The following is a 12636-nucleotide window of genomic DNA, read 5'->3' on the forward strand; positions in this document are numbered from 1 at the left end:
GTCATTTAGAGCGACGATGCAAAAATAATGGGTAAAATTCTTCTAGATTTGGCTTAAAACTGATTCAATTTGTAGGCTATATAGTTACTTACTTAACGAACCGACTTCGGCTATACTGGTTTCAAGTTCCCGGTTCCAGAAGTACCGGAAATAGTAGTCAAAAACTCTAAAACGAGACTCACTCAATTTTCTCAGAGATGATTTGATCGATTTCCACAAACAGGCTCAAATAAAAGTTTCTTTAGTTTCATAGGTTGCTGTTTAATTTCATCCGAATCCGACTTCCGGTTCCAGAACTATAGGGTAAAGTTTAATCATTTAGTGCAATGATGCAAAATGAAGAAAAATTCTTATCAACTTGACATTACTGTTAGCAAGTTGAAAAGGTTATGTTAGTTTATACCCAAAGAAAATTTCTTATTTTGTTAAAGATTGAAAAAAAATTTCTTGGCAGATATTTTTGAAAATATAAGTAATATGAGAAAGGGATCATTATACCACTAGGTGGATTGAAAAAAAGATTTTTTTCACCGTCTCACTCGTAAATGATCGCATCCAAAACAAACGAAACATTTCCGTTTCTCATTGTAACAAAGGAGAATATCAATGCAAACGTCACTCGTTCCCCTACGACAAGACGAAACCAAAATAACGTCTCTCCCTGCAGAAACAGTCGAATTTCAATTCTTATTCTTTTATCGATATAATGAAAATCTGCGACGTTTGGCCATGTTATGATCAATCAAAGTAATTACAGCCCAGAAGTTATTTGGAAACCAAAACTACTACAGATACGGTCACCAACAGGGATTTTTCGCTTCAATATCGACACTGCACAGTATTTCATTTTCACTGATGACTGGAAGAATAAATATCTTTTGATACTACTTATGTCGTTGACTGGACATGGATTTCGTTCTTATAATTCGCAGGCAGAGCTGAGAGTGACATTTATTTCTCGTCATTTTCATCTATTTTGAGTCAATGAAAATGACTTTTATTAGCTTTGCTACATTGGATTTTTTTAGAAACTTTGGACTTTTTTCCTTCAACTCTATTATGCATCTCCAATTTTAAGTTGCTGAATGAGTTCTTAGAGCAACTCATTGGAAATTCACATAAACTGAAAACAGAACAAAGGAAAAAACGAGACGAGATGAAGCACAACTTCGGAAAATAACCTGATTGAACAAAACTGCATGTTCAGACTGTGCATTAGAGATGGTCGGGCTTCGGATATTTGTATCTGAAATCCAACCCGAATCCGAACCCGACGGCTATTGGTCGGGATCGGGTACAGAAAAAGATATGTTTGTCGGGCTCGGGTCGGGTACGGGTACCGATTTTTTCCTTTTGAACGGGTACGGGTCGGGTTCGGGTTAAAAGGTTCGGTCGGGTTTCAGGTCGGGTACGGGTGCAAGTTTTTTATCTTCGATAAAAACAGTTCGGTACAGGTCGGGTTCGGGTTTTGAAAAAAAATGCTTACCCGACTATCTTCACTGTCAGTAAAGCTAAATTTTCGGTTTCGTTGTTGCATATCACAATAACGATATTTCAATATTTGACAACTTTGGTAGTCATTTAGTGTTAATATCGACATGATTACGTCTTACTATTCAGAATTAAATAATAACATAATTCTTGATATTTGAAAATATTCCAAGCGGTTTCTGATTAAATTTTAAGTGACATGAGATTAGGTTCTTCATACTCGACGGAAATGTTAACCTTTTTCAAACATTGAAAAAAATTCCTAATGCCGTTTTTGTTTTTAACACTACTCTAGTGTAATCAAGGAATCACTTTCTGTCCTACATCGGTGTAGTGTCACCGTTGAAAACGAGAACGCTATAGGTAGGGAAAAAAGTTATAATATGAGGGGCATAGGAAAAATCCCTAAATCTCTATTCTTCTCGATCTCTGCAAGAAATAAGATAATTCGTCAGAATAATGTAAATAATCCTGTTTCTTTATGTTGTTTGTAGATACAATGAAAATAAAATAAAAAGCCCCACAACAAACAGGAATTATGCCCCAAAACAATTATACCAAATGTCCCATTGAAACCACATAAAATGTCAAGGTGAAATATTTGCTGAATTTATTGATCCTTTTAGTTAAAAATGGTTGGTTATGAGCTCTGCAACAATAAAAATATCAATTCTAACCAGCTATCGTTGCCAGACACTACAAAATGCGAGTATTTATGGTGAACGGTACTTTCATCTATCTCAGTTTCAGTAGTCATCTCATATTCTAAAACCATTATTTAGAGTGAGATCTGCTGTCTCTGTTCGATAAGAGTAAGATGAAATTACGAGCGTACGCTTCGAATTTTCGTGTCGCTATAGCAGTAGTATTGAACCTTTTTCGAACAGAAGCAGAGTCGAGTAATCAGTGAAATAACATGGCGACTCTACTAATGAGATGACTGTTGGTACAACAGCTTAATATATTGTGTTATTACTGACAGATTCTAAGCGCTAAAAACAATATTATTTTTTACGATTAGCAACTCCTATTCAGAGCGTGTTAAGAAAGCCTGTGATCCTTCCATTAGTATATACCTACCACAACCCAATTCACACTTTTCTGAATTTCGCACAGAATTTACAGTTATAAAAATTAAATTCATCTAATTTAAATTTGGTATTTGTTTCATTCAAACATTACATTGAACTTCAGACCATAATGCAATTATTTTCTTTCCAAGTTTTATTAGGATTTATATTATCATAAAACAAGTAACGAATTTATTAGATCGATTCACATAGAAAACTTTTCACTGAGTCTACTTTTTCATCTTGACACTCAACATGGGACCATTTCACACCATAAATGCATGTCTTCCATCCCGATCCATTCAATGAAAATGTGAATTGTGAACCACAAGTATGGCAAACTGTGCGATACTTTTTCGGTTGAATTCTCTTGCAAGGGATGTGTTTTCCGAAGCCCGAAGAGAAAGAGTAGGATGACGACGAAGAAAACTTCTTAACCATTCAGAACCGGCAAGCTCCAGGTGCTTATGGAATGGGTGCTGAATTTCATTTTGTCGTGAATACGACTTACTTTACTATGGGGCGCCTTTTCAAAATTAGCCATATGGAAGAATGGGCAGAACTTAATCGTGAATATCTCGACTTGTATTAATGGTAGCAACATAATTCTTTCACCATTTCATCAAAAATATGATCAGGAATTCAGGATAATATTTTGAACAGTGTGCGATAACCACAAACAACTCAAAAATTAAGTTTTCTTAAAATTTGAAAACAACGCGGAAAACACCTTACTTTCGCTTGGGTTTTTCGCGCAAGGACGACGATTTTGAGGTAGTCAGGCACATATCTTCAACTGAATGCGTATAAAAGGGGAACCGTGGTCGAAAATCGATCATTTCTTTTCGTGCGTTCGATGGAAGCAGACGTCGTGGGAGTGGAATCATCAACCAGCAGCGACGGACCAAATTGAGTTCCCCAATTTGGTCCTTGTGAATGCTAGAACCGAATCCCTACAGCATATTAATAATTTCTTTCAATAAATTAAGCAAATCCGAAATGAAATAATCGACAATAAAATTCTGTATGCGGCTATTTTTATAGCCGTTAGGACCACCCATTAGTGAAAAAGCTACAAACGAAATCACATAAAAGGAAATCTCTTAACAAAAATTCAATCAGTTTGGATTCAATCGCCACTGCGAGCAGATGTGTTTTGTGTCGTCTGCACGCTTTCGACAAGAGCGATTACGTCACAGCTGCCAGTCACTACCAGTGGGAAAAAAACAACGGTGGAGAGCATTGCACAATATCGGCCGTTCTAATGGCTATAAAAGTTTTCTAAAGAACTATTAGGATTTGTTGTTCGCAAATCGTAGGGAAATATCCTCAGTTTACTGCAAATCAAGAACAGTTTGCTTAGATTTGTGCACTTTTCGCTGTGTGAAATTCACAGTAATCGAGATCAAGTGAAGCCTTTTTTTGCGAAAAATGTTCCAGAGTTTAATGTCGTAGAGAATTACGCAATTTGACTCTTCTGAATGCTAGAAACGAATCCCTACAGCATATTGATAGTTTCTTTCAATAAAATATGCAAATCCGAAATGAAATAATCGACATTAAAATTCTGTATGCGGCTTTTTTTATAGTCGTTAGGACCGCCCATTAGTGAAAAAGCTACAAACGAAATCAGGTAGAAACAAGCCTCTCAACAAAACTTGAATCAGTTTGGATTGTATCTAGAGGCGTGCAAAACAGCTCATTTTGGTGAACAGCTCCGAACCGATCAGCTCACCAAAGTGAATCGATTCGATGTATCAGCTCATCAGCTCCTTTATTTTGAACTTAAGGTTCATTTTGTGCGCCGTTTTTCTTATGCACCGGTTTTTTTTCAAATGCATGATCGAAATTGAGTCATGGTCGTCAAATGGTGAGATAACTAAGTCCTCACAAGTCCCTATCTCATGCCTCCCCGAGCGTCTATGATGACATTTGATCAATAGAACGGCGTCGACTGGGTGCTATCGCCTTCTGCGTTAGTAGCAGAATGAGAGGGTGCGAAATGGCTTGTAGGTTGAAGCCCATCCTAAAGTGCAGTGTTTATCATAGTATATTACAACATATAATTCTGTTGTTTATTACATCATGTATTATTATTATTATTATTATTATTATTGTTATTATTATTATTATTATTATTATTATTATTATTATTATTAGAAGAGCGTAACTTACACTGCGACATTAACTGTTATATTGTATCATAGCATATAATTTCACATATTATCGGCTTACACTATTTTATGTTATTATATACTATGTTGTATGGTATTATACTGCATTGCATTATATCATATTATATGGTATTATATTATAATATATTATATTATATTGTATTCTATTATATTATGTTATATTGTATTGCATTATGTTGTATTATATTATATTATATTATATTATATTATATTATATTATATTATATTATAGGGTTTATTATGAGTAGTACTACGTACCTCTGCGCAAAATATAAATTTGTTTTCCTTATAAGTTATCATTTTTAAAGTAAATTTTAACTAAAGATCAAGGTCATCACAAGGTGAGCTTGGTCCTCACTGGTTCCTGTTGTGTTTTATTCATTCTATTATTTATTATATAATTCATTGTACTATATTATGTTGTTTTTTTATTATTTTCATTATTATATTTATTGTTAGTATTATTAATTTGTCATCAATAATAATAACATATATTATTTTTATAGATGTGGATATTATTATTCTTATTAGAAGAGAAATATTCTACTTCCTGCAGTACTGCGAAGATAGAAGAGCATAACTGACACTCTACAGTAACTGTTATTTTATATATTGATTTATAATATATTATATTGTATGACATTGTATTATATTATATTAAATTAAAATATATTTTACTATATTATGTTATATTATATTATTTTGTAGTATATAAGTATTATTATTATTATTATTATTATTATTATTATTAGTATTATTATTATTATTATTATTATTATTATTATTAGTATTATTATTATTATTATTATTATTATTATTATTATTATTATTATTATTATTATTATTATTATTATTATTATTATTATTATTATTATTATTACTATTATTATTATTATTATTATTTTTATTACTATTATTATTATTATTACTATTGTTACCATTATTATAATCTTTATCATTATCAGCTACATTTTCATTTCCATACTAAACATTTCACTTTACACATATAATATTAAATTGTATCATATTATATTACGTCATATTTTGTGGTATTATATTATATTACATTGTACTATATTATACTATATTATGGTACAATGTTTGGTATTGTTTTATATAGTATTGTAATGCATTTTTTAATACACAATTATAAGTGTATTATATTGCATTGTGATGTATTACATTTTTATATTTTATGCATAATAATATTTTATTATATTCAGTGTCGTATAGTGACCAAACTATATTATAATATATTATGGTATATTTTACTATATTATGTCACATAACATTATGATACTATTATATTCATCATAAAATATTATAGTAGACTATAATACACTGTACCATACGATTTTGCACCGTTTTATACTATATTGTGTTTTATTGTATTATACTGCCGGAAATTATATTAAAGTGTATTATGTTACATTATATAATACTATGCTCAAGTACATTGTAAGGGAAGAGGGATGGGAGTGCATCAGGGTATCTTACAAGTGAATGACTGGATGAAGGAGTGAAATGTCAACCCGATTCACAGGGGAAAGCTGTGTGTTTTCCCCAGAAGGTCTGAAATGAGTAAGACGCACCCTTCTAACAAACAAACCATCAGGCAGGTTTAAGCTGGTACAGCGAATTCTTTTATTATATGGCCGGATGTTATTGCTGGAAGGCGCCGGGTCCTCAAAGTCCATTTTGGCCTTCTTAACAGCAGTAATATGAAAGTTATCTGATAATCAAATTCGGATCTACTGTAAGTCTACCTGCATCCACTGGTAATGCCTTGAACTGATGGTGGCTTCACACATACATACATACATACATACAAATGCATGATCGAAATTGAGTCATTGATTTGCAATGATGCAATGAATGCCATGCGAAATAATTTATCTTTAATTGATGTCGACTAAATTGAATCTCTTAAAGAGCCGAAGATCCGATCAGCTCGTAGCGTGTTCCCTGCGTCATAATGCAGTGATCTGGGTAGCAAATGAGTGAGCTGGTGAGCTGCGGTTCCTTTGAAAAGAGCTGTGAGCTGTCAGCTCACTTCAATGATTCGATTCACTGGAACAGCTCAGGAGCGAATTGCCCATCTCTATGTATCGCCACTGCGAGCAGATGTGTTTTGTGTCGTCTGCACGCTTTCGACAAGAGCGATTACGTCACAGCTGCCAGTCATTAGCATTGAAAAAAAAACAACGGTGGAGAGCATTGCACAATATCAGCCGTTCTAATGGCTCTAAAAGTTTTCTAAAGAACTATTAGGATTTGTTGTTTGCAAATCGTAGGGAAATATCCTCAGTTTACTGCAAATCAAGAATAGTTTGCTTAGATTTGTGCACTTTTCGCTGTGTGAAATTCACAGTAATCGAGATCAAGTGAAGCTTTCTTTGTTTTTGCGAAAAATGTGAAAAAGGGGAATGCGTGCATAATTCATACAATTGATATTCGCAAGTGTTAAGGAACATGTCAGTTGTTTTCGTATTCACGACATCCAGTTATGTCTCTGACATTACCCACCCGCCTTTTTCTCTGCCATCTGAAACGCTAGACTACGCATTTCTCTACCATTAAATCCGAAAAAGCACTCTCAAATTTGAGTGGTGTATGGGGCTAACGGCTGCTCCTGCTGTAAGGTGAATACTGTTTTGAAACTTCCCAATGATTTTAACTTCACTTGCTTTAAATCCCCTGTGCTTTCTGAGTTTGTTTCCAAGAATCTCCTAAGAGTACGTTTCGGAATACCGTGAATTTTTACTGCTTGAGTTCTCGAGATTCCACAATGCACCGAATTGAAACGGGTTGTGTTTCGTGGCATCTGAATGACGAAAATCAACAAAAATTTAAAAAAATAGCGAAATAGAAACGTCAAAATACATATACACTGAAATAAAAATCTTTTTTATATTCATTAGATTCGTCATATGAATCGTATGCATCGTATAACTCATTGAAGCCATATGGAAATTTATATTTTTTATTAGGAATGTATTTGAAGTCTAAATTAGTGTAACAATAATGAATTGATAAGAATATCAGATACAATTTATATGAAAACTCGATAGAACTTATCCCGTTTCATAATGTATGTGGTGAGTCCTCGATATTCATCAGCTGTTTCAGGCAGCTAATAGCTTTGGGGTCACACTTCTTTACCGTTAATACCAGAAAGTGCTTCCAGGGATTCACCAGTAGTAAAGCTCGAATCCCGAAAGAACAGTGCGATAACAGAAAATCACCGATAGACGTAAGTGTAAAAACGAAATTATTATGAAATGATAGAAATAAATAACAAAGTTTTCATAATAATGCAACTATCTTTTATTGCAGCTTTTGATTCCTCTTAATATAATAAGCCCATTGTTTTTAACAATATTGCATATTCGCATCACTTGTTTAATTCAATAATTCAATATTAATCATTTGATCTATATATTACTTGTATATGGAACTATAATGGCCTGCATTAAAGGATATTTATAAATGTTATACAACAAGCCATATGTTTAACTTGAATCTATCTATATAAATTCTGATTGAATAGAATATGCACTTTATAAATTGTCCCAATATATGTTGTGTGATTATCTAATATTTGTTATAGGGGGTGCTAATAAATTTTATTGAGTCTGGAAATTCCATTCGCTATATGAAATTCTTATGAAAATAACTTTAAGAAAACTTTTATGTTTTATATGATTATCTTATATGTTTGACATGATATTGATACACCATGTAATTTTCAATTTTAGTGCAAATATATTAGAATATCATATAATGTGAAAATGAGAATTTAGCTCAGTGTAGGGCATACAGCCGCCCACTTGTACGCTGCCGGCAGATTTCCCCCCAGACTGCTGGCTATGTCTGCCAGACATTTTTGCCGGAATTCTGCCAGAATTCCGGCAAAAGTCTGGCAACAATGCAACAACCGTTTCTGGCAGAGAATTTCGCCTAGCGGTTATTAACGGTTCTTTTCTGTCGGATTCTTGTCATACAAGATTGGCAGAACCGTTTTGAATCGGTTCTACATTTTAAGCGTCTTGGTTTTATTTTTTCAATAAGAGATACATATGAAAGGCAATAAGTTATTGCCTTCATATATACTAATTATGGAAAATGTTTTGCCAATAACATTGCTTCTCACTACCAAACATACCCATATTTCAATCAAATTCATAAGATACGTGTTTTGTATGTACATGCGGGATTGACGAATATCAAATGAAGTCGAATAAAAAAAAAAGAAAAAAGAGGAGGGAAATAAACAAGACACGTACGGCGAGATAATGACGCAATTTCGCCTGGACAATTTTGACAGCAGCCGGAATGCAGCCAGCCTTCTGACGGTTGCCAGAATTCCTCACACGCGGGCGAATTGAAAATGGGGTTTTTTCTGTTAATGTTATGTTAATAAAAAGTAAATCTTCTGAAGATACGGTATTGTTTTCTTACCTTTTTAGTCAATGAACAGAAACTTTAAAAGTGTTACACGAAATGTTCAACACACCAACCGGATGAATGTTATTTAACAATTTAACAATAGCAATTTTTACAGCGGTAAACAGCTTGAAAAACTTTTTCGTTTATTTATATTACACGACAAATGATAACTGTCAAACGTGTATAGTAGAAAGATTCTACCTAAGGCAAGACCTGACAACTGGCCTCTTATTCTTCCTTTCGAATCATCCATCTCGTCATTTTCGCCCTGTGGAATAAATACCAACGTATCGGCTACAGTGTAGCCATATTTACGGATTTTTAATAATTTTATGCTAAGAAAAAATTATTTATTTAATTTAAATTTTTATACTCGGTTTTTGATTTGCAATAAACATGAAAAATATTTTAGAGAAAGTATTTTTTTTATTATATATTAATGCTCAAAAACAAATAGTTGAGCTTTCATGACAAAACACGAAATATCTCATGTTGAACACAAAATCGATTCCATGGTTGACTTATTACCGGATCTTTTGGAAACCGGAAAAGGCAAGTTTGGATAGAGATGCTTGCGACCACAGTGAGGAACACAACAATTCATTCTAAACACACTTTCGAGTTTTCACTAATTTAACAAATTTTTTTTGCTTACACTTTAATTCACTAGAAAGAAAAACGGCTTGATGCTGATTTTAAATACACAGTGCTGCCACTATAAACATTTATTACAAATGAGATTGAAAAAAGTGAAACATCCTCTGTAAATTTTCATTTTCATTGGTGAGCTAAAATTATACATTTTAATAAACTTGTTTTCTGATTTTCTTTATGCTTGGCATCATTGCTCGAGTACCCTGCAAAAGATTTTTCTTTTGACAATGTGCGGGTAGCAACATCAAAATCAGCCAATCAGAAACTGGTCCATTTTGGAACAAAAGCAGCCCCTCAGTTGTCAGGTCTTGTCTTAGGATTCTACTAAGAGGCAGAGTTGCGAATTGAATTCATGCTTTGAAGACTGCTCAATTTCTGAAAATGAAGGGCGTGTTATAAGACTTTACCCTACGTCCTTTTTAAGACCAACAAATCAATTCTAACGAACTGATGCCGAAAATTTCGTCGATTGTAATTAGTTGAAAGGAACGTGTCAATTTTATTCAATTAAACCGTTGAGTAGCTTGAAATGAAACCGTTTAATGAAAATTTGCACATTCGCTACGAATCGCACATTTCACACGTCAATTTTGCTTTTTATGTAGCGTTTACACTTTTGCTGGTTGCCAGCATGCTGGTGCCAGTATACTAACACGCCAGCAGCTGGCAATCTTTACAATATTGCTGGCAAAAATTTAAAAAATGATTAAAAATAATGAAATATGTCTTTTAAATATTTAAATAATCATTCCTAGGTTTGATATTGATCCTCATCACACGAACGAATGCTTTGAACTGAGAAAAACATGAAATACGTACGAGATGTTCAACATTTTTATTCTGTCGCCATCTTGAATTTCTTCACCGATTTTCATGCTGACAACAACCAGCAGCTGGCAAGCATTTACATTACGCTGGTAGCGTGGTGGAGCCAGTATAGGGACCGTGCACGATAACAAGTAGCGCCATTAGTGGCGAATAGGCGAAAAAACTCTACCATAGCTTTACACTGTTACCATATGTTCACGCTGAATAAAATAGTCAAAAACCTGTTTTAATACAACATAGTGGTGTAATGATCCTTTTCTCACATCAATCATATTCTCATATATAATACTGTGGTATACTATTAAAAATATTTCTCTCCGATTCTTAAAATAAACCAAAGAGATTGTTTGTGCATTAACTAGTATAACCTACAGAATGAAACAGTTCTCTGACATCGATGAGATAAAACGAAGTGAGTTCCACTATTGTAGGTATTTCGGGCACTAGAACTCGAGAACGTATAGTCGAAGTTGGTTCGTATGGCCATCAACTAACATGATTTTAATTGCAACCGAAAATATGCTGATTTTCGGTAGGAGCATAGGATCATTCATTTGAACCTAAGATTAGGAATACCGGACTAAGTGTAAAAGTAAGTGAGATCCTTTTTTGAGTGTATGACTATTATCTGCCGTCGTTTTTCGAAAACCGGGAATACTTTCGAGACCAATTTAGAAAACTTTTTACTTTTACGTACACAATTTTTAACACACTTTTCCCTATCATTCCGGAACCGAAAGTCGGATCCGGATGAAATTTAGGAATTCCGTGTAGAACCATTCATAGACCTTTCATTTGAATCTAAGTTGGTCAACATCGATTAAGTCATTTTTACACACACACACAAAGATAGATTGCTCAGCTCGACGAACTGAGTGAAATGGCATATGACACTTGGCCAATTTTTACTAGTCGATTTTCAAGTGATTGTATAAACTTTCTATATGAGAAAGGCAAAACAGTTCAGCGTTTCAATAAAATGATTATTTGTTGTTAGCTTCGTGACTCGTATTTTCAATATACGTCAAACTGGCTACTCGTGAGATTGCTAGCATTTTTACGATTACAATTTATTTTCTTGCTATGGACCATCCTGTGAATTATTTGAACTTTTAGTTAAAATTTGACGGTCGGGCAGTTATTTTTTATCGAGTAGCTAAATTTATCTAAAACTGTGGCCCATTTCAAAGTTTGACGGATGGAAAATTATTTGGGTCTATTTTGCTCTGAAAATAAAGTAATAGCAAGTGGTGTAATGATTGCAATTCAGCGAAAGTAAGAACAACTTCGAGATAAACGTACTTCATTTAAAAAATATTTAAGCTTTTTATTGGGGTATTTATTTTGAGTGAAAGTATAAAAAGAAATTACACAGAAGCAATTTTGATTAATCGTCTGAAATTAGAATGTTTTAGCAAGATATTTTTCAGTGTTTCCAGTCAAGTCGATTGAAAAATCATTTAATGTGCTGAGAATATCGTTCGAGTGTTTGAATTTGAGTGAATATGACAAATATTAGACACAAATCCAACTGCAATGACAGAAAATGACGTGGCCGTATTTAGATACAGAATGAATAACTCGATTCAAAATTTAATAGTCAGTCGATGTTGCACAATCGTTCGCACCACACGCGAATAATTCCATAGGGTTCGGAAAAAAATCCGCAGAGAAAATACGCTAGAAAGTATTTTCAAACTCAGTTTACAAGTTTCGCTATGGTCGCATTATTTTATCCACTCACCGCCTCGTGCGCTGTCGTCGCCGGCCACTAAACCACGCCCTCGTGCACGGTCCCTATACTGGCACCAGCATGCTGGCAGCCAGCAGAAGTGTACATTTTTGACATTATCACTAAAAATAAATTTAATAGTAACACATTGATAATATAGCCGGGTGAGACAGTCGATCTGGGCAAGCATCCGTTTAGAAAGCATTTTAGACCAAAC

The 12636-nt window shown here is 33.7% G+C and overlaps 1 protein-coding gene across 3 annotated transcripts in view; it reads left to right on the forward strand.

The window, feature by feature from the left end:
* LOC131426122 (uncharacterized) overlaps positions 1-12636 on the forward strand; it is an 86316-nt gene that overhangs the window by 18960 nt on the left and 54720 nt on the right. The window lies entirely within an intron of this gene.

Source organism: Malaya genurostris, chromosome 1, assembly GCF_030247185.1.
Source record: "Malaya genurostris strain Urasoe2022 chromosome 1, Malgen_1.1, whole genome shotgun sequence".
NCBI lineage: Eukaryota > Metazoa > Arthropoda > Insecta > Diptera > Culicidae > Malaya > Malaya genurostris.